The following is a 22,396-nucleotide window of genomic DNA, read 5'->3' on the forward strand; positions in this document are numbered from 1 at the left end:
AGAAGAATCCGGAAGAAGAGAGAAGAGGATGTCGGTGCGGAACCCGATGGAAGAAACCTCTAGACAGATGGACTGCTCTGTGGAATTGAAGTTAAGTGTGTTTTTGTTTTGGATTTACTTCCGCTTTACCACAGGCCATCAAAAGGGACTGCGTTACAATATAAAAATATTTAAAACTAAATTATGCAGCTATGTATTTATTAGAAATAAATGAATGTAGTAGAAAAAAGAGAAAGAAAAAGTTTATTTTTTCATTTTCACATTTCTTGGCTCAGTGAAGTCAAGATTCCCAAGGATAGGTGTTAGCGGCAATGGTGAGAGTCCTGTGATGAAAATGTTTTCCAAGCAACTAATAGCCTAAAATTAATAGAAGAATGGAATTTGATAATGAGTTAGAAAATTGAATTGTAGTCAGCAGTAGAGTTGTCTTTTAGCTAATTTGAGACCCACAGGTTAAAGGATGTGTTACAGCACCTCTCTTTTCTGATGAGAAAGCAAGCTGTGTATTAGAGGGTTATGTTTGGTTGGCCATTAACTCCTGCTGCTTTAGGAGAGTCAGAGGCCTTTGGAAGATTGTGAGAGATATTCCAAATAAAGGAATCAAGCAGGGATATGAGTTGTAAGAAGAATGTCCTAGGGATGTTGATCAGAAGGACTTTCAAAATAATTTGTAAAATGGTAATACATCATCTGCATAGGTGACATTTTCATGATAACCAGGAGTTTTAGCTATGCCTGTGATTTTGGGATCAAACTGATTGAACATTCAGTAGAAAGGTAATGTCAGGATGAAGATAAAAGGGATATACAGGACATCCCCAGTGCATTATTTGAAAGTGTTATGATCCAGTTCCTCCTAAAGCAGAACAAAACCTGTGATACTTACCTGTCCCCATTCCATCGCATGGTGCACCTTTTTCTTCCTTCTCTTCCTAAATATAATCTTCATCCATCTTGATTGGCCAGGCCAGGATGATGTAACTCACACTCAGGCAAGCGAGAGTTCATTCATTCCTGGGAGACACAATGGAAGCCAGAGCTGCCATACACCAAACAGATGGGTAGCAATCAGAAAAGTAAGAAAAGTTATAGCAGAAGTGACTGCAATAAACACCTACCCCATTGCCAGTTGTTCAAAAAGAGACTTTAGTTCAACTTTAACAATAATTCCCTCAGTGGGTTTTTATGTTTCTCTGAGATATGAGTAATATTTGTTCTTAGTAAGTTCAAGTTATAGAATTGTATGCTAGGTTATTATTGTAATACCATTTTTTAATAGGTAAGTGAGATACTATCCAGTCCTTGAGCTTTACCAATTTTAGCAAAATGTAACGTATAACTGTATTTGTAACAATAATTAGTTTTCCTGTTTCCCTCCCTCTCATGCCCAACCCCCACATAGCTTATTGGCTTATTTTGTACTTTGGACCTTATCAAGGAATGGAACCTGGTTGGCCTAGAAAATTGGTACAAGGGAGTATGTAACACCCCTCTCACTGTACCATATCAGGCCCCATGACAAAGTTACGGTAGGGTAAGTGAGCACTGTTATCCTTGGACTCTGGAGAATGAATATCCCCCTAACTATTCCAAATATAGGGTTAAAAAAGACCTGAAGACACAAACAGTGTAGAACAAAACTTATTTTAACAATTACTACCTCTTTAATGACAGACCCCCAGGGTGGCACCACAGTATAATAAAAAAAAAATTCAGCTATACTTTAACTATTATTTACATGAAAAAATTACCGATTTTCTTTATTTTTTTTCCTCTAGCAGTATTTACATTGCATTATAGCTCCTGAGCTCTCATTTATAGTTTCTTTTATTGCACTTTTTGATTGGCTAAGCCATTTCAATGACAGCTATATTACAGGTATATCCAATCCAAATGGAAGATGATGACACCTGCTATAGTCTTTGGAAGATTTGGTGGATCACCCAGCTTCACTTCTGAAAGTGTATTATCCCCAGCCTTGGAGAGCTTTCATAAATCAGGGCCATTGTGTTCACAGAGGCTTATAGCGGGCAATGGTGTACAGTACAGGCTCTCCTTAAATGGCCAGAGTGACCAATGACCTTGCCCACCTGGCGCCGTCTGATAGGAGACTCACTGAGTCCCGATTGGCCGCAGGGAATTCAAACTAACTATGTCCCACCCCGCGGCGAGGGGGGTACAAGAGGGACGCATGGTAGCACGCGCACCTCTTCCCACAGCACCCCTAGGACGTGCACTACTTTGCACATGCAAAGGAGTGCTGAGAGCAGGAGTTTCAGTAACCACGTCCGAAGGGATGCAAGGGATGCTGCCTGGCTGAACAGTAGTTTGGCCAGGACGGATCCCTCCACCTGCAGAGAGAGACACACTGCGAGCAGAGCAGCAGCTTCGGCCATGCTGCCTGCTACAGTGGTGTCTGCCTCTGAGGCTGGGATCCCCAGGGACACCGCAGGCTCGCAGGACGGGTAAGTTCCTTACACTATCTTCATGTACTGCTGTCATCTTCCACCAGCTAGATTGGCTAAACCATTACTATGTAGTGTTTCCTTCATCACTGACTTTATTGGGATTCAAACTAAGCTACCAAATCAACCTAAAATATGGGATCAAATTCAGGCAAATGTTGGTGACATAAACAAAGGGAAATTTTACCAACACTAATCATAAGATGCATTTCAAACTTACTTCAACATGTAAACATGTATGATAACAAAACCCTACTGTATGCCTAAAAGGATATTCTGGTGTGCCATTGTAAAAAGGCTGTTTTTTTTAAATGTTCAGCCTTATATTTTCTATTAGCAAATATGATGTTGTTGCTGAAAACCTTGTGGATAAATTTATTGTTAAACAGTACAATCAATCTACCCTCTGAAAATAGGAGAGAATATGTGAAGAATTGATAGAAAGTCCTTGATGGTAACAAATGAGAGAAAATAGTGGTGATAACCAAATCCTATTCATTTGTCATAACTGAATTTCTCAGTAAGATCAAGCAAAGTAGACATAAATTCACTGCATTCTTGTTTTATTATAAAGGAGTTTTGAGGCCCCAGTTTTTCTGTATACAGTATATAGAATGATAATAAAAATTAATTCAATATTATTCTGTTTAGCGCTTTTAAACTAGTAGGACAATCCTTATTAAGGATTACAATACATCTGACTCATTTGTCACCAAACACAACTTGACTTGTCTTTCAAGATATGGACAGAATTCAGTCAGATAAATAACACTGGGGAAAAATTTTGAACCAATTTTTTGTTGACTTCAATTTTTAAGCGTATTTACATTAACCTTCCTGGCGGTTCATTTCTTTCTGGATTTATTTGTCAAAAAGCAGTACATTTTTTTCATGAAAATTTTTTTTCATTGTAGGCTCGTAATTCTTAGGCATAACTCACCAGCATATGTCCTAACAAGAATCTGAGTAAAATAAAGTTTGAAACACAAAATCATGTCATAATAATAATAATAATTAAATTTAATAATAAACTTTAAATAAAAAACACAATGATTCAATTATGATTCAATGAGTCCAACATCACAATCAAAAGATACTGGCTACTTTGTATTGGATTCAATACAGTTATTTGTATTGAATTCAAAACAAAAAATTTGAATTTCCCGCTGGCCAGGCCCCCCCGGCACATGCACAGATGTCTCCAGTAAACTCCTCCGATGACTCATCAATACACAGACACAGAGACACAGAGACGCTGTTGTGGGGGGAAGACAGGAAGAGAGGAGCCTGCAGGAAGAAGTGATCACTGAAGCAGAACGGAGGAGGACGCCGGCAGAGGTAAGTCTTTATTTATCATTTATTTATCGCTGCTTTACCTACCCCGTGTGTGACTCGGGGTTACCACTTTTAGCAAGTTTTTTCTACCCCGAGTCAAACTCGGGGTTACCGCTAGGGAGGTTAAAATAGGTATACTGATTCTGCAAGTGCAGTTAGTTTTCTTCTATCACGTTAGTTTTTTTCTCTACCACTTATATTATTGCGGTTACTGTAGCGTGGATTTGTAAAGACTAATAATTTACACACAAGACAGTGTGGTCAGAGGTTGTGCGCTGCTCTACATAGTGAATAAGCAAAATTTATTTTTCTACTTACACACGACTTTCCTTTCTTTCGTGTCTGGCTCTGCTGTTTCTCATCCTAAGTGCCTATACGGCCCTGATTCATTTTGTTATATCTGTGGCAAGTTTCACTATTCCCAGTTAAAGGGCAAACATCAGCACATTTGTAGAGCAAGCCTATTTTGCATATGTAAAAGTTAAACTTGGTGATCAAGATAAGTCTTGGGCCCCTCATAAGGTGTGCAAACAGTGTGTCGAGGGTTTACGGATGTGAACAAAGGGAACAAGGGAACACATGATATGATTCCATTTGGTATATTTATGGTTTGGCAAGTGAAAACTTCAGGATATACCAGGAAAAATAAATGTAACATAAAGTATCCTAGTCTACCATCGGCTATACGCCCAGTGGCTCAATCAGATGAAATCCTTGTGCCAGTTGAACTAAATAACAACAATGATGAAGAGTTTGAAATTGAAACAGGACTCTACTTATAAGGGATTTGATCAACGTGAGTTGAGTGATTTGGCACATGATTTGGGACTATCGAAGAAGGCTTTAGAACTCCCAGCATCAAGACTGTGTGAGAAAAAGTACTTTAAAAAGGAATGAAGGTATCGTACTTTCGAACCAGAGAAATTGCATTTCTGCAGTACTTTAGAACTGACAATGGTTTTGTGTATTGCCATAACATACCTAGTTTAATGGGGGAATTGGGAATTCCAATCTATAACTCAACTGAAAGGTGACTATTCACTGATAGCTCAAAGCAGAGCTTAAAGTGTGTCCTCCTTCACAATGGCATTATATTTGGGTCAGTCCCGATTGGTGATTCATTTTCTCTTTGTGAAGAATTTGCAGGCACAAAGAGAGTCATTGAGTTGTTGCAATATCACCAACGCAGTTGGGTCATCTGTGTTGACCTTAAAATGGTATGTTTCCTTCTTGGTCAGCAAAGCGGATACACCAAGTATCCCTGTTATTTGTACATGTGGGACAGCAGAGCTCGTGAGAGGCATTGGGTGGAAAGGAATTGGCCTCCAAAATCTGCCCTAAAACCAGGTGATCCAAACATTCTACATGAGCCACTTCTTGATAGAAAGAATATTATAGTCCAGCACTCTGCACATGAAACTGGGTCTGATGAAGCAGTTTGTTAAAGCTTTGCCAACCGAAGGGAACTGTTTCAAGTACCTCATTTTGGCATTTCCTAGCCTGTCATTTGAAAAAATAAAGGCCGGTGTGTTTGATGGTCCACAGATTTGGCAGCTCATCAAAGATGAACATTTCATCAGGAAGTCAAAAATAATGCTTGGTTATCATTAAAAGCCATTGTTAAGGACTTCTTGGAAACACCCAAGCAAATAATTACACAGAAATTGCCCAGAAACTCTCGGAGAGCTACAAAATGCTTAGCTGCAATATGAGCATCAAGGTGCATTTTCTGCATAGCCATCTTTCTTAACTTCCCTGAAAACTTTGGTGCAGTCAGTGATGAGCAAGGTGAATGATTCCACCAAGATTTGAAGATCATGGAAGGATGATATCAGGGTAGATGGGATGTGCATATGATGGCTGACTATTGTTGGAGCATGCCGCGGGATGGTCCTAACACTGAACACTCCATGAAAAGCTTACCTGAATAGATTTCCAATGTTTTACTGTAAAAACAAATGTCACAGTAACAATAAATCCTTTGTATGAACAAAATAAATTTAAATAAACAGTACATTCAAGTTAATATTTCATTATTTTTTCATTGTATGTAAAATTTGTATTTTTTTATACATTATATATTAGTTTTTTTTTTTAACAAAAATGGAGGGTACACTGTATCATGAGAACTGGATGTGATAGCAAAAGTATGGAGTCATTTCTGGATTCACCACCCAAAAGTTTGTAAAAAAACAAGTGTAAGATCTAACTCAACAAAAAATGTGTTCCCCAGTGTACTGTGTCTCAACAAATGGGGGTACTGGATGAATTAAAGGAAATAGAAATATGTGGGTGATCCTAAAATATATAGTTAATTGTGACACATATCTTCACATATTTCATTACCAATGTTCAATGTATGCAACTGACTAATGGTTCTGCTCTGATCAATGTTTAAATAGAGAAATGTCTCCAGCCCAGCATATCTTAATTCTGTAATAAAACAGATACATTTCAGAGTTAGATTTAGGATAGATTAAGGATACAATGAATGAAGATGGATTATATGTGTTAAATGTGGAGAAACAGGATTTAGAAAAAGTTTAGTTCTGACTTCACTTTGATTTTTCATATATTGCATATTTTTATTGGGTCATAGATTTTTAGATGTTTCAAAGGGCAAATATCATTTTGAAAAGAAGATGAGCAAAGGTAACCTCTAAAAATATGATGCGCAGCCTAGTGCATATAGAGAATTAGTATTTGTGTAGTGAAGGTGTTTAAAACAAAGCTGGAGGAAATCAACAACACATAAGTAGGTATTTAGGATACACAGTGCTTTAGAAATGAAATGTCAGGGCTGGGGTCCAATTTGAGGATGTAATGTAAATGTGTATGTAAAAAAAAAAAAAAAACAATGTAGTTTTGCAGGGAGGAGTTAAAAACCCTATCCGTTTTCTTTATTTTCTTTTGGGGGGGGGGGGAGCACAGGCAGCAATACCAAAAACATGACGGGGTCTAACCTTTCTCCACTCTATCCAACCTCCCACCTACACTTTTAGTTTCTCTAAACTTTTGCAACCAAAACTTTTTTTTTGGGTACATTGGGGACTGACTATAAAGTAGTAAATCTGACATTCAGTGAATTCCCTTGTGAAGAATATTCCTGGTCTATGTTTTTCAATGACAGTAATTGATCCTTCATGGAATGTTTCAGTGAATGTCAGATTTACTGCTTTATAAATAGACTCTAATGTGTATTTTTCTGTATGATAACCTGTTTTAAAGTGTTACCTGATTGTACCAGAAAATTAAATAATATTTTTCCTTAAATACATATTGCTATAATGTTTTTAAATTTGTAACTTTCTATAGTTAAATATAAAATATCAACACATAGGGTTAGTTCTAAGACTCATTGTGACTTTTCTTTAGGATGACAAAGATGCAGTAGGGTGAATGAGCACTCTTACCCTTGGACTGGAACAGTGTACTGGCAGGATCGCTGGGTGGCAATAAAAGAAAGTAAAGTCATAAAAAAGGAAACAAATGCTGCCACCACATCTAAGGACTGGTTGCAATATAATGCATTTCTGTTTTTGGATTTAAAAAAGAAATGGCACATTGGCAGAAATACTTAAGCAAACCACAGGAATGTCTCTGTTAGAACACAATTAAATGTGTTGCTTCTGGAGAGCATGTCTAACATCAGAAAACTGTAAGCTTTTTACAGTGTACATTTAACTGCTGTGTTTTGAAATAAATAGCACATACCTACAGGAGCAGCTGATAAGGGAAACAAAACAAGTCTAAAGTACTAAGCAAAATGTTCTTCTCCCTCAAAGAACATAGAATTAATTGAACCAGAATAAATATTCAGTGACTATAGCTTTTTCAAAGCAGCATTGCCAACAGTGAAGTTTCTTTAGAGCCACAATGAGTTTAACAGACTCATATTCCTTTCTTTGAAGCTGAAGTTGTAAAAATGAATCATTGCTTTGGCTGAGCTTTTTCTTGGCTCTCTCTAATCAATGGGCACAGCAAAGAGCCAACATTTAGGTCTGCACTCTAGCTAAATCTGGCTTCCTATCTCTTTTTTATTAATCCCCTGTTCAGTTGCCAGCTTCATACAAATTAAACGTGGGAAAATAAGGCTATAGAAAACATGTCTGTTTGTGGCAATGTCCTTCTAATTAATTCATACCTAATTAACACAACACTGTTTTTTGGGGGGAAGAACAAGAGGAAATATGTTTTACATTATGTACTAATAAGATCTCAGTTCATGGACCTATGCTGCAGATGTTACATTTTAAAAAATCTAAAATAAACATGATTACATGTTTGCAGCAAACATGTTCAGGTAAAAAACTTTGCTATAAATTCAAATTTTGGGTGTTGCCTATTATTTTTTTTGGTGTTTGGTAATGAAATCATTGATACATTTTGAAATACACTATTTGTGTGTTTTCCACTACTTTTATGGAACATATTGCTGAGTCTAATGAGTCTTTCTCTTTAAAGCCAAAATATAAAATGGGCACATACCCCCTCTTCCCTTATGTATTAAATGTGATTATATAATTTCTTCTTTAGTCTTTTTCAAATGACATTACAGGTCAACTTTCTGTTCCATTTGTGGGCATTTATTTACATTATACCTAATGCCTTTATTGTTATTGTTAAATGTACAGCAGTCTTCTGGCTGTATATACAAGTGATCAAAGTGGGTACGAAGTATGAGAAAAGTTCCCCTATAGATTGTCCTCAAGTTTTTCTACAGCTCCTGAAAGCCCAGGACTGACACCAATTCCACATGCAATCAATTTACTAATCTCCCCTTTAATAGTGAGCATGGAAGCTGAGTCAAACACAGGGGGTACAAAAGCAGACTAATAAGCCACTAGATGCCATTTAAAATAACAACTGTGATCTGCTCAATGAATGCAAGACGGTTGCTCACATTGATCAGGTAAAACCAATATCAATGTGCATGTCAGAATGGGGGGTTTAATGGTAAATTGCATGTAGAACACACATTAAATGCAGAATGTTATGGAAAAATATTTGTTAACATAAATGGTCTGGTTACAGGGTCTCTTCAATACCTCTCTGGTGAAATTAAGCATCCATTGCAAATATTTTAACAGCTACAGCAAGTTTAAACTACAATTCAAGGTGACTGACAGTGGAACAAACTTAACATTATTTACCTAGATGTATTTTTAAATCATTTTTAGCACTAGCTAATATTTTTGTTTTTATTAATAGAAATATCAATGATTTATATTTTACATTCTGTTTATGTGTATTTTTATTATTGAGTGCAAAAATGAAATGCCTAGTAAAATAGATATTTAAAATATGAATTTTAGTGTTTTGGTTTTCCGCAATAATAAAAGGACACACACATTAAATTATAAAATGCAGTGAAATGAAGATTAATGCTGGTATCACAGGGGTCATGAAAATAAAACATGGGTGTTCTTATAGATGAGCTTTCAACAGTGAAAAAGAAAAGTCTGTTTCTTAGATGACTGCTTTCAAGATATCTAAAAAAGAGATCTTTTGTAGTCTCAAAAGCACATTTATCAGATATATTGGATGTTCAATCTGCTGCCCTTTTAATCTCACTTGAGATAACCTTCACAGAGGTTTGACTTAAAGTAAAATATTTATTCCTCCTTTATCACTTCCTTTCCCGATGCCAAAATCTAGTGTGCTGACATGTTTCAAGAACCTACACAGACATGCTCTTTTTTATTTATGAAGCAATTTGTTATCAGTGCTATCTTTGTAAGGTTATTTGAATGATTTACTATAAATATGGACCAACATTTTGATGCAATTGACAGCTCAGACAGACAGAGTCTAATTTACCAAAAAATGTATTAATATACTCATAATAATTTAATAGCTAAAAGCCATGATGCTTAACTATGGACAACTTAATGGCAACTATAAGTTGGTTGATCAAGTGAGTATTAGTTAAAATCAGCAAAATAATATAATTAATATACTGTCCATTTTAGAATAAACATTTTAACACTTCCTATTTATGCACAAACAATGCCCCAAACTCCCATATATACATGCATGCTCCTATATACACACATACTCTAGATAAATCAAATTTCATATACATTTCTTTCCTAGAAAGTCCGTTCTGTTGGGATAAGTGGTGCTCTAAAAATACAGTAGCTTTAAGAATTTCAGGGGTCCATGACAGATTATATATAATATAATGTATGTATGTATTATATCTATATTGCTAGATATGGTATGCCCAGCTTTAATTTTAGTATCCTTCAATTAAATAATACTTAACAAACATTCATTTTTTCAATCAAATATTAGCTAGCATCAATATTTGTTAGATTTCTTTTGTATTTTATTTGTTTTGTCAAAATGGGCCTGATGGTGCACTAAATCATCTTTAAAATGATTAAAGAAGCTTATACCTAGACCTAAATATACCAAAAAATGCACTAGGTGGGAAAAGGGGAGTGACACTGCCATTGATTTTATTACAAGTACAAACAGTCAGAAATACCTATAGAGTGCAACACATCAATCAATGCCTGACAAAGATTAGTATTACCTTTAATACTAATCTCACTGGCCAATGTTTTAATCTCACTGGCCAATGGTACTCAGTTTATCTTCCGCTGGGGTCATTGATGTCAGCTAGAGCACTAAAACTCGGAGCAGAGTATTTGGAATTTCTAATGGGCATAAAGAAAACATTGTCTCAAAGAAGAAAATTATTTTGGGCTGGTGGATATACGTCAATACTAGCAATTAATCAATCTGAATGAACAAGCTGCTCATCACTTTCTAGGCAAATTGGAATCCTTGTAGTTGCAGTCACTGTTCCTTTAAGCTCAGAGCCCCCTTTATTTATCTTTAGTTGGGAGTGGGTCATCTCCCTCTGACCTGCAGCCAATCACAGCCTTCTTTCTGGTGTACCTTATGTGGGAGTTCTAACAAGACAGGAATATTACCCTTTACCAAGAGCTGCACTAACCCCCTGGCGGTATTTCCGAGTGTGGGTCTGGGTTAATTTTATGTACCAAAAGCGGTGACCCCGAGCCACACTTGGGGTAGCATTGTAAAGATCCTACCTGCTCCCCACGATCCAACGGCATCCTCCAGCCAGCCGGCTTCTGTGTGCCCTGGCATGGCATCCCAAGTGTGATCGATGGGATGCTTGCAGCGTTTGTATGCTGGGGAGGCGTGGCCTGGCAGAAAATTTAAAAGCAGGTTACATTGTAATCTGCTTTTAACACATGAATCACAGTAATAAAGTGATAAAAAATAAATTCAAATTATAATTAATGAATTAATACTAATTTAACAATATTACTGCACCCTTGTTTGGACAGATTTCACTGTATTTTATTTGATACGATTATTAAATTGAATTTATTGTTATTATTATATTTTATTCTTTTTTTATAATTATTATTTATAAGTATTTATTATATTATGATTTGTGTTTCAAACTTTATCATTCCCGGGAGTTATGCCTAACAAATATAGACCTGCAATAATAAACAACACATTTCCATAAGAGCTCTGAAGGACATGCTAGTGATATGAAAAATGATAAAAGAGTAAAAAGACAGTTTATTAAGGTTTTTGTGGATAGCATTTACTAATGAAGTTTAGGATATTCAAAAGAATTGTGTGAATATTAACCCTGTGACTTGATTCAACAAACCTAGAATCGATTTCTTAAAGATAATTTGCTACTAGCTGGCAAATGTTTTCAATCCTGAACCAGATCAATTCTAGGTTTTCTGGATCACCCAGATTCTCCTATGATAGCCTATCTTCTCCAGTCTTGGATATCTTTATTAAATCAGGCCCCATGTATCCAATCCTGTACAAAGCTAAATCCTTATTTCTTTGAAAACCCGAACATGTGCAGGTTGACTAACATTTTTGCATAAATAATTAATGTTAAAATTCATACAATTTTTTAAGTGAAGGTCATCAAGACTTTAAAGCAGGGTTTGCATCCAGGGTTACATGGAAACCTATGGTTCCTCCAGAGGTTGCTAGAGGTTCCCTGCTCAATTAGCAGTTGATTAGTGCATTTCCATTCTCACAGTGCAGTAGAAACAAAAGTTGCTGGGTACAGAATACCTCTGCTTGCAATAACAAGTACAACTTTTTTACATTGCATGTGAAGGAAATGTTGCTGTGAAGCTTTCCTACAAATTAAATACATTAATTCAATTATTGTACACAAGATGATTTTCCCTGGGTTATCCTCTCTACAGATTTGTGTGCATTCTTCAAACATGAGCTGGTGAGGCAAAAAACACTTTGTGAACTAAACATTGTTAATCTTTTTCCTGATGATCTCCATAGCATAGTTTACTGGTTCAGTATTTCCTTTTTTCACAAAAAAAGAGAAAAAACAAAAACAGGAAGATTAAGTAAGAAAAAGAGGAAAACCATTTTACAGAACAGACTCTAGCAATGAAAAGCCTGCTGTTTTTCCACTAAAGCCTGTATGCTCAGTGTATATAGCTTAATACAGGGGGATTACAAAGATCATTGCTTTCCCCTTTTGACTGGACTTGCCCTTTAAAGCAAAGTTAAACTTTGACTAATTATGAATATTTTAAATTACTAATTTAAATAATAATAATTGTCTACAAATGATAAGAAAAAGGAATATTTGGTATTTAAACCAGTTTACAAACTACACTGCTGAAAGTAATAGTTAGGAGCTCACACTTCCCCTTTCTTAGTTATCTATTCAATTTAATTTTTAGAAACATTTTGTTGCACATATGTTTTTTAAGCTCTAATGCTCAAGTTTAATCTACCAAAGAAAATAAATCATTAATATCCACAAAGTAATGATGTGATAAACACATGAAAGCTATATAGGAGCATTTCTGAGGATAATTACATTAATTCAAAGCATGCCTTGTTTATTCTAACAGTAAACACCAAACCTAATTATAATATACATCTTTAATTACCAAAAATATTTCTGTGGAATGTAAAATACAGCCTGTTAAAATTCTAAATCCAATTTAATTGTCTCAAATGTTTTATTAGTACTTTCTTCATGTGACAAAAACAAGCTTCTTCACAAATTACAACAAATACAATCTTAAAATAATTTGATTATGAACTTTTTTCATAGCTGAAGTAACCGTAACATTCCATAACATAATGATAGTTAACTACATAAACTAAATGAATAAGCAGTAATAATTGTAAAACGCTGATACAAATAGGGAATTGCTGAATTAGTGTAAGGCCATTATCATGTATGTTGCAGAAGTAGGAGAAGGGTGCCCCTAATCAGAGGCACGCAAGGCTAAAGACAAAGCTGAGCTCATACTGCCCAGGGTCAAGTGTATTTCTTGCAAGTTTTAGTTGATACATTCATCTAGTTTGGGTAAAAGTGTTTGGAAAAATCTGGTTGGAACTTATTCTGACCCAGATTTCCCTTTTTCTGAGAATTTTATCACTCTGAGTTTAAGTGTGACATTACTAAAGCTGTCATTTACAGATATAGTAGTGCTGCCAGATCATAATAGCTGTTGGAGGTACATTTTGCACCCATCCTTCTTTAGCAATTCACATCTCAGAGGAACTTTTATAGATGAGAAGGAGGGGGGGGGGGGGGGCATACTTGCCTATTTCCCTACTTCCTATCTCCAAAAGTACCAAGCCAATTAAAAGGTCTTGTTTAAAAACTTGGGGATCCCACTAATTTTCTTAACTTTCTTAATATATAAATATATATATAAACAAAATAAACACTACTTTTTTGTTTGTCAATGACAAGCAGCCATTGATAGGTAAAAGATTCACTGTTTATTTATAAAACCATTATAAAACTCTGTGTTTTAAAAACAGACCCTTTCATAGGTGTTGGTCCTTCATGTACAGAAAATGTGGCAACACACATGTGTTATTACACTTCCTTTTCAAAAACAGTCCCCTAGAATCTGGATTGTCAAAAAAAGAAAGGGGGCAAAAGTAGCCTATTTCCTTTTGGCCAAAATGGACCTCTGTCTGTCCCTTTGGTGGTAAAGGCTATTGTTAAGAGAAATATTATTCCTACACTATGATAGGGATGAGCGAGAATGCTTTGGCATCCTCGTGAAAATTTCCTTAAATTTCTGATGGTTCCGCAAAGTTTCAGCGAACCGATTGCACGAAACCATCGGAAGATCAAGGAAATTATAACAGGAAGATTCACAGGGAATCCTCCTGTTTGCGATCCCCGGGGCACTAGAGGTTAATTAACCTCTAGTGCTGGGGTTTGCACACTGTTCTCAATGAATTTCGCCATAGACGCATTCATTGAGAAGATCCCTGGCACTAGAGGTTAATTAACCTCTAGTGCCAGGGATTGCAGTGGAACTGCAAATGAACTCTCAATGGGGTTTCTTCATTGAGAGTTCATCTGCAGTTCAGTTCCCACGGTCATCAGGCTGATAAGTACTGGTGCTGCATTCATTGAGAGATCGAGTTTTAAAAACTCACTCGCTTATCCCCACACTGTGACCTTAGTGTTGTTGTGGTTCATGGGCAGAGAGCTTTATTTGAAGCATTTTTAGGCATTTGCAGGTGATTTTTACAAGATGTTCCAATACAAAAAAAGGAATCACTCTCCCTTTTTTTTGCAGATGCTTGCAAATGCCTACACAGGTGTTTTGGTAAACCTGAAAAAGCCTAGCAGTTACTGCCTGATACTGCTCCCAGGTGTCTAGTGTTTAACCGTAGGGCCCAAGGACAGTAAACTCTGGAAAATACCACTATTCAGAACTCAGCAAACAGCTAATAGTGTGACAATTTGTAAAATAGGATCTTTTGTCAAACTGCCCCACCAATAAATAAAAAATAAATTTTTCAATGGTTCCAAAAGTAGCTTTAGTCTCACACACCTGCTTGTCTCTATAATTGTAATTTTAACTCGGATAGGTTTTTGCTTATACCCAGCTTTTATTATGCCTTTTGATAAAGTATATTACTTGCAATAAGAATTTTGCTTTAAATACATGAACAACTTTGTTTAATGAAATTTGATAAAGCAGCCTTTATAAATTATCCTGTCTGCTGTACTGCTTATTTAAGCTATATTTAGATTTATTGCATTAAGTAAGTCAAATAAAGGAATATGATTTAATAATTCCAAAGAAAAAGCATAAAGGGAAATAGAGTTATTAGAGTAAGACATGAAAATCTCAAAAGTATGATATAGTAGAGATCAAGTATAAGCTGAAGATAAATCACCAAACAGTAAAAAAGTAAGCTTGTTTTGAATCTTGGAAACAGAATAAACTTTTTTTGCAAGCTTATAGATAAGTCTAGAAATATTTAATATGTATTTCTCTATATCATTTTTTTCTTGAGTTTTTGTACAGTAATTCATATAGTGAAATTTTCCTTCATCTTTGATTTTGCAGGAGCAATTTTGACAAGCATACAAATATGATACTATTACCTAAACAATAAAGAATGAATAAGAAAAAATAGCTCTATCCCAAAATGGGAACATTCTCCTGGAATAGTGCTGGAAGTGCTGACATGTGTATTTAGTTTTATTTTTTCATGGATAAGAATGTTCAGATCACAAGGAGTGTAAAGTCATCACTTTTTTTGGTTTACTCTTTATCAATTTAAAAATGAGTGAGCTAACAGAAGAAAGAATGTCTAAATCAAATTAATCAATATTTACTGTGACTACCCTCTATCTGGATTATTCTAAGGGGCAATAATGGGGAGAGTGGGGAGTAAAGATTATAATTCTTTTTTGACCATCTCATATGGCCAGTGTGTAAGAAAGAGAGATGCAAAGAATAGCAGGCTGTAGGCTGGCAGGGATCCACATCTCTTTTGGTATTGAAGGACATGCAAGAGCATCTACAGCAGGCCATTGTGGTCAGGGATCTGACATTGTGCTCTGGCCTAGAGAAGCTATTTGTGCAGCTTGAAGATAGAGTAATATGTTGGGGGCTCCCAAGTCCTCCATGATTTTTGGTGTTTATAGTGTAGAGGTGTTAATTATATGACACTTGTTTCCCCTAACAAATTTTAGCAGTTTAATTATTTTTTGCAGTAACGGTTTAGGAATCTCTATTGATAGTGTAACAAGGTATAAAAGTCAGGGAAGGATGTTGATTTTTATTGACAATATCCTCCCAAACCAAGATGGCAAGGAGATTGACCAATTATTCAGTCAGTGACGATCTTGTGGAAAAGATAAGGGCAATTAGCTGAATAAAGCATGTTAAATGTCTGTGTCAGAATAATTTCCAAATAAGATTTGGATTGGTTTTGGGTTAGGTTAAGAGCAACAGATTTTCTCCTGTTCACCAATAGACCCGAGACCCCAGAGAACAATTTTCATTCTTGCAAGCGATTAGGAAGGGTGACCACTAGAGAGATGTACATAAGTACATCGTCTTCATATAAGCCACACTTTTGCTCGGTAGGACCACATTTGATAACTTTTATGTCAGGGTTTGTTTCTCTAACAATCACAAGGGGTTCTATTGCTAGCGTGAACTGTAATGGAGATAGTGGGCCACCCTGCTTCGTTCCCCTTCTAACCTGAATAAGTGGGGAGCGGTACCCCTTCATTGAGATATGAGTCAAGGGTGTGGAATAGGGAGCAGTTATTATTCTCAGAAACACGGGGCCAAAGCCCATTGATTGTAGTAGGCAAACCAACTATTTCCAAGATAGGCTGTCAAAAACTTTGTGCAGATCGATAGACTATAGCATAGCTTCCTTATTCTCTCTCCCATCCCAATTCCTAATAATGGCTGATATCAGGTCCATTATCCTCCTAGTCTGGTCTGGGCCTGGCTGTGGCATACAAAACCCACCTGATCTGGCTATTGATAACAGTGTAGAAATTATTCAAGAAGATGGGTCTGTAATTAGGCACTTCCACATGTCTTTACCAGGTTTGTGTAATATGCTAATAAGGGCCTTATTGTCTTCCTCTGTGACCAGATTACCATCCCTCAGGTGATGAAATAATGAGCCAAATGAGATGCCAGCACCTCTCCAAAGGTTTTGTAATATGCATTGGGTAATCCATCCAGGCTAAGGGCGCGTACCCACCTTCAGACTCTAGCCATGAGGCATAGATTTGGGTCATTACAGAGGAACTCAATTTGGGGACCGAATCCACGTGCAGGATTCTGTTGCAATTGTAAATCTAATAAGGCTTGCAGCTTTTGGTCAATTGTGTGGATAGTTTATTAAGCATGGAGGCGAAATATTATATATAGTTTATACTTTTATTGTTTTTTGGGAAGGATGTTCAAAGGTTGGCACTTAGGTCTTATACAACATCTTACTCAGAGCCAGGTTAGAATTACCCATCAAAAACAAGGACCCCTCCATATATAGTGAAAGTTTCTCTAATATTGACCCGATGTGAGGGCATAGTAGGTCAAGATAGAAACCAGAGCTTCTTTCACAGAATCCACTACTAACACAAACCATCCCTCTGTCTCACTGTGTTCAGACTGCAGGGTAAAAGAAACATTTTTGGAAAAACACAAAGCCGCCACCTATTTTCTTTTCCCTAGCCTAATACTGTGGAAAACCTCCTATGCAGATATTTAGGATAAGAGGGAATAGAGAAATGTGTTTCCTGCAAAACTAATACAACCACTCCAAGAGAAAGATAATACTGGCTATAACTCTCTTTACTGGGGAATTGTAGCCTTGAACTTTATGCACCAAAAAATTCAGGTTTTGGTTGTTAGAAGGCATCAGATAGATTGGTAAGGCAGGTAACGACAACCTTGGAAAAAAAACAGGACTCTCAATGCAACCAGCGAGGAACCAGGCAACCAAGTCGATGTTAGTAGCACCATGAGAACAACCAAAGAAACAAAATGAGGGAAGGAGGGTAAAATAGGTGGTGAGGGGTGGAATAAACCTCCAGACTCTTAAAAACATGGAAAAAAAATAAAGAAAAAATTGATCAGAGTATATGATCAAAAAGGGAGCACAGTGTTAAAAATTATACCAATGCACTCCAAGGGAGGTTATGTTTACCCCCTCGAGTTTGCCAGTATAGAAATAACATAAACTAGAGTATTATTGGAAAAATAATCACATATCTCAAGGTAGGAAAACAAAATTTTTACAAAACAATAACAAAAGTATATCAGCCATAATTCACTGGTAGATCCATGCATTTGTCTTGCAGAACGATGTACCAAAAGGATAAGTCCCAGCCAAACTCACAGAGAATATGAAGATGCCCCGTCAAGAGTTTTTATACTTGCTTAGGTGAGCTGGAAACTTGAGTCCAGATGAGGGAATGTTGAGTTGTGACGCCACCTACTGGACAATGATTTGAAGGATCAGTAGAGATAATTCCCTAAAGCAGAAGTAAACCCACAACAACAAAAAAACACACTTAACTTTATTCCCGCAGATCAGTCTATCCGTTGGGAGGTTTCTCCCATCGGGTCCCGCATCAACCTGGTATCCATCTTCAGCCCGGCGCAGAGGGTGCTGACATCTACTCTTTTTTGGGTTCCTCTTCCTGCGTCGCCCGATCCCGCACTGAGCAGGAGCGAGATCAGGTGATGTAGATTGGGAAAAAATTGACAATCTCACTGCACATGCATGAGATCGGCAATTATTTTTTTCATTGATGATCTCGGGCATGCCCAGAAGGGGCACCCAAAAGGCTTTGTGCTCCCATCTTGTCTTGATCATGGGAGGTGCTGCATAGAAAAGTGTTGTATTTAATATATATATATATATATATATATTTTTAACTTTTATGTAAAGTAGAAATTCTGAGTTTAGGTCTGCTTTAAGATGTGATTCGTCTTCAGTGAAAGTAGAAAAAGCATGGAATATTTTCTGGATATCGGAACAGATAAGCCCAGTGATATCTAACGTTGCTGCACTTTTGATTGCAGGAAAAGTTTAAAGGGCCTTCATTTTTGGATCCTGACCGGCAACGAATCAGCAAAATTCTGGATATAGTATCCATCAATAGTGATGTCCGTCAGGGGTGTGACTGCCCTAATGAATGCTACTTCTATTTGGTAGTAGTATGATTTCACGTACACATCTCGCTAGTAGTAAGAACCACACAATAAATTCGGTCATCTTCAAGTTGCTGATCATCAAAAACCAGACCTAAACCTTTCATAAAGAATGTAACTGTAGCATCCAAATCCTTGATGGACTCAGCAAGGCCCCAAATATGGTCACTATCTTCCAGGTCTTTTACTTTTCGCTATTTCCAAACAGTCATCCAAAGACGGTGGAAATGGTGTTGGTGTTTTAAGAGACCCTGTGGATAGTCTTATCTGTTTTTTGCTCCATAAGGTCTAAGCCTTGACCTAAAGTTTGAAAGTCGTGCTTCAAATGCACAGTAATTTTCAGCCTGGCCTTATCCAACTACCTATCCATTAAATCTGCAAAGCAAACAATAAAGGTGGCATCCATGAATAACTTGTAATTTGCCCTGAATCCATTGGGGGGGGGGGGGCTGTGAGGGCTAAATAGGTCCCCATCATCCTCATGGGGTAGGGTAAGGCTTCTGAGGAAGAATCACCCATCAGAGTGAGATGAGGAGGAGAATCCCTGTGTAGAAGCATTGGGAGCAATCCTCCGCTTACCTCCGTGTGCTTAGCCTGCTGACAAGGAAAGCTCCAAAGCTGCAGGGGATCCAGGTTCAGAGATCCATTCTCATGTGGAGGAAAAGGTGTGGGGTGGGGTGTGCAGAGGCTGCAGGAGCAGAGCCTGCCACCATTTTGGAAGTTCTGGGTGCCACACGAACTGGACAGTTCTGGGCTTTAGAAGCCTGCTTCCCAAGAATCTTGATAGGTGGAACAATATTCAGAAGCCTTATACTCCCTACTGTGGCTGTGAAAGGCTTGTAGAGGCGCTGGTGGCTGAAGGAGAACCAGAGGGGCACGGAGCTCGCTATAAACACTTTCTCACTTCTAGCATCAACTTTTAAAGGTACACTTGAACAAATTGGATTTGGGTTTAAGGATTATATTCAGGTGTATAATTAACCAATTATTCCAAACAGATTCTAATGATTATCATTTTTATATGTAGGTTCTAACACAGTCAATAACTGAAACAAAAACAGCTTTGGGGGGCTTAACACGGAATAAGGCACAGTAAAACCTTACTACCAAGGTGAGGTTGTATCAGACATGTCAGAGATTATACACCATGACAAGACACTAGGCAATTATACTGTATCGGCAAGGTCTCTTCCAGGCAAAGATTTTCAAGCCAATTGGGGTTTTAAGATGTGCTGTTGAAGCTCATTTGAAGTAGCACAAAGAAATGAGCAAGTCTGGGGATCAAGGCAACCTACTGCTGCAGAAGAAATCCAACTGGCGTTTAATTCCTTTTAAAACTGCTAAATGTCCAGTAGAGCTATCAGATCAAAAATAACATAAACTTGTGGGACCAAGGTAAACCAGTCTACTAACTGGAGATGTCTGGCCGGAAGAGGTCCTAATGTAGGAAATGTGGCCAAAAACCCATATCTCAATGTAGAAAAAAGTCCAAGCATCTCAAATATGCACACAAACATGAGAACTGGGGTGCAGAAAAATGGCAGAAAGTGTTCTGTACTGAGGAGTAATATTGTGAAATGTTTGGCTGTAGCAGAATGCAGTTTGTTTGCTAAATGTCTTAGGAGGGATACAACAGTAAGTTTTGCAAGCAACAGTGAAGCATGGTGGAGTTGAAGTTGTGGGGCTGCATTTCAGCAAAGGGAGTGGGGGAATAGGTAATGCCTTCAATACTGAGAAATCCAAGCAAATACCTAATCCTTATACCATACCATCAGGAAGCCATCAAATTGGCTCTAAACTTATTTTGCAACAGATCAACAACCCTAAACAACCCTAAACATTAAAACTATCTTCACTTAAATAAATACAAGAAGTCATGGAAGGGATGATATGGCCTGCACTATTAATATGGCTTTGCACTTTTCATTCACATAAATAAACTACTAATACTTCCATTTTTTGAAAACATTCATATATATGATAAAAAGGCAATCTTCAGATTTGCCGGCTTGCCTAATTTTGAGGTAAGCAATGAGACAGTTGGTAAAGCTAAGTACCAGGACTGTAAATCATCAACAGTGAACATTATACTGTTTTGGTCATAAACCTGTGCCAGCATAGCAGAAAGGTGAAAATGCTGACCAAGTCTTACTTGGTCCAATATTTCATAAAATTGATTGTCATGCCCAACTTTATCCATAGAAATAACAGCACTGATGTTCAGCACAACCATTATCATAAAGACCATAGGTTTAGCAACATAGATTTCTATAAATAATAGCTGAAATAAGGAGATAACCAACGCAGTAATAAGAAAAATCTTCCCTCAAGATACATTCTGATGACAAATGTTATTCACCATATGGAAAATTATTTAGAATATCGTCATAAAGTCATTTTCAACAATAACGATTTCCAAGAAATGATAGATTGCATAGCAGGACCTTCCATAAATGACATGAAAGATTATTACATATTCTCATACCGCATTTGTTTATGATTTTATTTTACTTCACTTATTTACTGCTGACATTTTTTCACAGTGATTTACAGAGAACATTCACCATTCAAAGTAGTTCCTCTGATAAAGCTAGCAATCTAATTTCCCATGCCAGAGGCAAGTGGTGAGAAAGGAATACATGTTATTCACAATCATGTAATTGTATACTGTTTGGCAAGGGATATGTTTTAAAAGTTTATTTTTGCTTAGCATGCAAGTTTATTCACAGTATGTTGACTTTTAATGACAAAAAAATCATATTTTCTTGCATCCCACTGTATTTTTATGTGATTTACTACTGTATATTTATACATACATCTAGTTTACTTTCCAGTACTGTGTTATTTTTTTTTCTGAAGGGAGTAAAACATATATAATTAAAAATTAGTATGAACTATTGTCATTTATAGTGCAAAACACTATGCTAGAGTAGTCATGAATCATATCATCAAGTCTTTTATGCCCCTCAAACACATCACTGTGAATGTTAAATGATACAATAATTTTGATTCTGTTCTGGCAAAAATTGATCAAATTGACCAGCAAGATCGAATCGATGTTACAGTAAGTCAGATAGGCTACCAAATTGTTAAAGCTATGTGCCAGGATGATTGTGTGCTGCAGAAAGAGCTTAATTATGGAATAATCACTAATATATAATAGTTTTTTCCTGTTTCTAATACATTCTTGTCATTAAAAGTGATCAGGTTATTACAGATAAATGATTTAATTGTGCAGGTTTTAAACAATCATTTTAAGACATTTAGTTAAAATGATTAAATATAACAATAAATGGTGTGAAAAGTGATGCATGTATGGTTGTTCATAGTTTACATTATAGATTAGAGTAGACATCAATTTATTAAACTCTATTAAATATTATTTCCCTTTCTTTTTTATGTATATATATATGTCCCTTTATGTACAAAAAAGTACCGTATTTTTCGGACTATAAGACGCTCCGGCCTATAAGACGCACCCAATTTTGAAGGAGAAAAACCTAGAAAAAAAAGATTCTGTACAAAATACTAAAAAATCACTCTGTGTCAATGTATCCCCTTCTAATCACTCTGACACAGAGTGAT

The sequence above is a fragment of the Pyxicephalus adspersus genome, chromosome 5, assembly GCF_032062135.1.
Source record: "Pyxicephalus adspersus chromosome 5, UCB_Pads_2.0, whole genome shotgun sequence".
In the NCBI taxonomy this organism is placed as follows: Eukaryota; Metazoa; Chordata; class Amphibia; order Anura; family Pyxicephalidae; genus Pyxicephalus; species Pyxicephalus adspersus.